Genomic DNA, 6,045 nt, shown 5'->3' on the forward strand with positions numbered 1-6,045 from the left:
ATTCATGTACCCTGTTGTGAAACACTGAGCTAAAATCTAGCTGGTGCTAGGTGAGGATGGCAGGAGCAGGACATGACCACATCATTTCCTGCTTTGTCCACATTCTCCCCCCTCCCTGCCCCGGTTTGCACCTGAAGGGGCAAGAGTAGCTCCCACTGCCACAGCTTCTCCTCCAGCAACTTGCATACAGGCAACTGGAACCACATGCACCCTTGGAAATGTCTCATGGCATCCCACAGTTCTACAGCATCCAGCTGAGAATCACTGGATTACACCCAGCGTTGGATCAGGCACTACAGCAACTCTCATTTGTTTTCATGTGAGTTCTACACACATATCAGAGGATACACCTTGATCCATAATTCAGTTCAAATTGATTTTCCAACTTATTAAGAATGTAGTTATACCCCCAGATAATATACTTAAATCAGTGGGGGCTGCACCTAAGTATGTGAGAGCAGAATTGGGATCTAATTCTTAACAACCCATAGAATCATAATGTTCAGAAGGAAAATTATGATCTTGTGTGAACTTCTACAAAACACAGATCACAGATTTTTGTCATGTGGGTCCTGCGTCAAGGCCATAACTTTAGGTTGAGCCAGGGCATGGTTTTTAGACAGACATTCTTTGGCCAATTAAATGTAAAAGGTTAACTTCGCAGGTTAAAAAAAAAGTTCCTTTATTTCTAGTTTGAATTTATCTACCTTCAGCTCCCAGCCACTGGTTCCCGTTATGCCTTGAACTGTTCCATTAAAGAACCTTTATCTTCTCCCCATGCTGGTATTTATTAAATGTGATAGGGTTTTGAGAAGCCAGTATTTTGTGGATTTGTTAGATATCCTACTATTCTTTTATTTGTCATTTTTCTATAAATAGAGCCATGTCTCTGCAACCCTTCTACAAAGGTCACCTTATAATGTTTTCCTGTCTCTCATATTAAAAAGCAATGCTTTTCAGATGACATTCCAACTTCAAGTCATGCATATGAGCATGATGACAGTTTGCTTTAGACCAAAATGAAATGGCTGCAAATAGGATTGCTATCTAATTGCTGAAGAGCATAACATCCATTGTCAAAAAGGGCACTTCATCAAACAAAATCTGGATGTATGAATACAAGAGTGTCTCCAAATAGTTGTTTCATGCTAAAAATATAGCACATTTATTAAAAATATATATTTATAAACATTGGTATGAACAGACACAGATGTCAAGCAAACGAGAAAGAAAAATAATCATGTAAGTTATTTCTCCCAACATGTCATCATTTTCAGGCAGATCTTGCTCAATGGAATTGTTTTTCCGTGATTGTACCATATGGTCCTTCTAAATAAAAAGCTTGTCAGCTTCAGTGTAAACAAAATTAAAGTCAGGGAGAAAAAAAGGAATTGTTTGACCTAATAGACAAAAAAGCTGTGCTATGCAGCTATCTTTGAGTTAGATCTTTGAGAGCATATAGTATACATTTGTATATAGCTGTATATAGCATACAGTCTCTTTCTATTGTGTGACACTACATATCCCAGGTGGATTTCTTCAAGCTGAAACTTACGTAATTGCAGTCATTTCCCCCCAAACCAAAAACAGACATGGATAGGGCCAAGACAGAAGAGTAAACTCGCTACTGTGTGGAAAATTCTTGTTAAATTAATTGTGCTTCATCTTTTGCTGCCCACAGGCAGTGCTTTTATGATGTGTTAATGTAGTACAGAGTCAATTCTGATTAAACAGCATGTCAATAACCTGCCATTTTTGTTGTCACCTTTCACAGTTGTTTTGTCTATTCTCTTTGTATGCCAAAGTTCACAATGTTGTGTAAATATACACGAAAATGATCACAACGAGGTTCAGAATGGTCCCAATAATCCCAAGCATTGCCAAAATGCTTTCTTCTTTGCTCTCCTTTTCTTGATTGCCTTTATCTTCTTCATTTCCACTAGTGATTACCATCTTGGTGGCCAGTTTCTTTATTCTCTGCCTCAGGCAAACCTAGAATTAAAAAGACAAGCATTAAAGGAAGTTATTAGTTTCAATCATGTATTAATATTGGATCCAGCGGTACAATCCTGATCCCATCATACTTTACATGATGGGCATGTTTAAAAGTAGGATAACTAAATAGTTAAGAAATGCTTTATTATATGGTTAACAAGCCCCAAAACTCGGTAAGCTACATGTAGGATTTCTATACCTTCTACTCATGTGTTTGTAACTATGTATTACATATACAACTTATATCTGTAATGTGCAAAAATGTCTATCTTTTTATGCTTTATATAACATTGATAAATGTACCATTAATATAAAGCCTGATTCATGACCCAGACAAAACACCCACCAAGGTCAATGAGATCTTTGCTGGCATTAAGCAAGACAGAACCCCATGAAATGATGGTGACAGTCTGTTTAGACTACACCATCATACAACAAGAGGTAAGTGAAATAAAACTAAGCCGACCTTGTTTCTTTTAATAGGAAAAGCAACAGAACAAAGACATTTTGTTTCCTGACTAAAAGGAAGACAACAAAGACTTTCCAATAAATAATTCAGAATAAAAGCAGAGCCAAAATAACATCCATCTTTGCTTTTATCGTCCTCATTCCTACCGCACAGCAAAAAGTTACGAATGATGTAGTCAGCTGAAAAGTATTGATCCCTCCAGCATGGAGGAACCTGCCACTTTCCAAGGAGCAGTCTCAGAAACTATGAAGTTTTTACTGAGGACATTCTTCAGCTTGTGCCAATTACACCATTATAGCTAATGGCTCTGGGTGTACTGCATAAGCCAGAAGTTTCCTACAAAACTGGAAAGGGCAGTTTTGTTTCTAACAGGAAACTGACCTGCTAAGAACAGGTTCAGGTTATACCTTGTAATATACATGCAAGTTATACTCAAGCAGCAGACTGAATTCTGTCATTCCTGCCACAGTGGCAGGTCATGATGTTGCGGAGATGCATAAACAGCATCTTTGGTCAGAATGGAAGGGAGAACATGTGAGGCACTAACAGATACAACCATTGGTCACATGATTGGCCACTGAAAGTGCTCTGCCAGAAGTGTATGGCTGCAGAACACTTTAAAATGCCCAATTATGTGACAATCTGAACCCTCACTAAATTCAGATGAAGGCTCTCCAAAGCAAAGTGCCTTCATTAATGTCTGCCTGAGAAGGGCTGGGCTGATGCAGCCTAGCTCTGCTTCATGAGCCGTCTTCAGGATGGAAGGAGGGGAAGGGAATGGAGTGAGTTCAGTCTGTGGGTTCCCCAGACAGTGCTGGAGGATAGGGTGGGTGGACTGGAGCCTCCCACCCCAAAGATTGGGGGGATGGGGGGCTCCAATCCACAGCCACCCGCTTTCCTCCCCAACTCCAACCTGGCTGGAGAAACCCCAGTCTGAACTCACTCCCCTACCTTCCTCCCTCCTATCCTGAGAGAGCACAGGAGCATGGAAAGGGGGATGAGGCTAGAGAACAAAGGCTGCAGACATGCAGCCTCTTTCCCCCAGTGAAGTCCAAAGGGGAGCTCAATCACACAGCCTCCCAATGGATCAGCAAATGTCTTTTGGATTGGTTGGGTCGGTTTAACTCATGATGCTTTCTGTGAAACATCGTGAGTTAGACTGGGGAGCTGCTCATAATGTAGATCAGCTCTTCTCTGTCTCTTTTCCACTCCTACCCATTCCCAGATATGATCTTTAAGGGCAGAGTCTTTATAGCACATGCAGCCACCAGAGCAGGGGCTTAAGGGACAGCTCTGTTGTCAGGTCAACTGACTGGGGCATCATATGACCGAAAGAGGAGTCACGCCCAAGCTATCTAAGCTCTGAGCTTGAGCCAGTCAAGGAGGACAAGCCTGAGACTTGCAGAGTGTGGAGCTCCTAACAGCAGCATGGTGGGGCCCCTGAGTAACAGTAAAGTTACTACCCATGTAAGTTGTGTGGTGCTCTCTCTCTCTCTTTGTCCTGGGTGAGTGTAATCTCTCCATGGATGGGGAGTGACAAGCCACAGTTTTGGTAATGAGGGCAGGATTTTCATTTGTATTGGTGAACAGAGCCACAGTCTACATGACACAGAGCAGTAAGAAAATTCTAATATTATAAAAGTCTTAGTCTGTCTGTCCATAATGCTTTATTTGCACTCTGATTGGTTGTCTGAAACAACCAATCAGAGTGCTCCAGTAGCATTCCGGACAGGAAACAGTGGCAGTGGCATGGACTCCATGATGGTTGGAACAGAGTGGGGACGAGGCCAGCACCACTGGCCTCTCCCCCCTGCCCCCTCCCTCCTCCCTTCAGGTGATGGCAGTAGAGCAGCCTCACACAGGGCCACATGTGGAGGGTTGAGGGGGGCGAACGAGGCTAGAGGCAGAGTGGCAACAGTGCGGGGTGTTGAGTGGCGGTGCCCCATCCCCACCCATCCCCCCGTCATTCTTGAAGGGCAATTGACTAGTACATTTATATTACTATATATGCACAAACGAGATTTCCTATAAGAACCCAGTTAGGCCCATGGTGATACAGTAATCACCATAGAAAAGTTGTCAAGAGAAATAAGTGTGGCAAAATTATACTAAAGTGCATGCAATGCAATCACCGTAGAAATACAGCAGGGGAAGGTGCAGGAGGGGAAAGCTGCCATGTTATTTTCCAGCCTAGAGTAACTATCGTGCAGCCTGCACTGAAGGAATTTTGTCAGCAAAGGGAGATCAAGTGTGGACAGGCCAAAAAAGAAAACAAAAAAGAGAGAAATGGCCACTCGTATAGGCCATATTGGTGAATTTGATGAAAACCAAGACTTGAGTAGTGTATCTTGAACATTTCAAGCAGTCTCCTGCAACTCAGTTTCAGAAGGATGGTGGTTTGCAATCTTGCTGATGGTGACAGATGCCAGGTCACATGGCCTACTATGGGCCCTTTGTTCTCCAACCTTGCCAGGGCAGGCTGCCTATGTAAAACTTACTGCAACAATGGCAGAATATTTCTCCCCTACCCCATCAATAATAGTAGAACACTACCAGTTCCCCCAATGAACTCAGAGGATATGGGGAGTCAATAATACAGTTTGCCACTACTTTACTTTAAAAAAGGTGTCAGAGCTCTTCTGTCAGTTTGAAGTGCTGAGCAATGCCCTACAAGATCAGTTTGTTTCAGGGTTGCACAATGACCAAATCTGAAAGAAGTTATTCACTGTGCCAACTCTTGCATTTAAAAAGGCCATAGAAAGGTTGCCATGGAGATGCAGCGTAAGAGATGGCAGGTAAGAGATGGCACTGGGGAGATGCTCTTAATTGAAGGCATCCCTATCAGAATGGTATGAACAGCCCTTGACACAGATACCTTTGGAGAAAAACTTCGTGCTTCTGAAGACTTACACTGGGGGAAAGGTGGTCCCAGAAGGGGTATTTCAGGTGACAACTTAATTACATGGACAGTCCATTAATTTATCTTTGCATGTGATTAAAGGAAATTATCCAACACTTGTTTGGCAGATCTTGGCTTGAAAAGAAGAAGGTAAATTGGAATGAGGTCAAGTCAGTCAGGAAGGCACTTGTAGCCCTTAAAGAAATACTGAAGAGAACAACAAAGTTCTGTGCTGCATGTCAGCAAATTCAGCAAGATCATGGCCCTGCGTATCTGAAACCCTGGTCATGGCCTCAGACACTATGGGCACATATTCATGTTGATTTTTCAGGGCCAAGAGAAGACCAGTTATTTCTAGTAGTAGCCAATGCACACTCTAAATGGACAGAAGTTTTTTAAAATATCCTCTTTTACAGCTACCCAAGCTATCTAGCATTTTCATGCCTTAGTCACTTTGGACTACCATTGCAGCTGGTGACAGATAGTAGACCTCAGTTCTGTTTAGAGGAGTTTCAGAAGTTCCTGGTTTCCAGTATAATTCAACATATACGATCGGTTCCTTATCATCCTGCTACAAATGGACTGGCTGAACATTTTTCACAAACTCTCAAGCTTGCTTGATAAACCAATCAGTCTACTGTAAGTCTCCAGAACAAATTGGACAGCTTCTTACTTCTTTGTC

General features: G+C 42.3%; 1 long non-coding RNA gene across 1 annotated transcript in view; it reads right to left on the reverse strand.

Moving 5' to 3' along the window:
- Positions 1 to 1,135: 1,135 nt before the first annotated feature.
- LOC109298478 overlaps positions 1,136 to 6,045 on the reverse strand; it is an 82,985-nt gene continuing 78,075 nt past the window's right edge. Inside the window, exon 3 of the long non-coding RNA XR_002097619.1 lies at positions 1,136 to 1,992. This is a non-coding gene — a long non-coding RNA (uncharacterized LOC109298478). The remainder of the gene's footprint in view (positions 1,993 to 6,045) is intronic.

The sequence above is a fragment of the Gavialis gangeticus genome, unplaced genomic scaffold (assembly GCF_001723915.1).
Source record: "Gavialis gangeticus isolate Ggan-Ray unplaced genomic scaffold, GavGan_comp1, whole genome shotgun sequence".
Lineage (NCBI taxonomy): Eukaryota > Metazoa > Chordata > Crocodylia > Gavialidae > Gavialis > Gavialis gangeticus.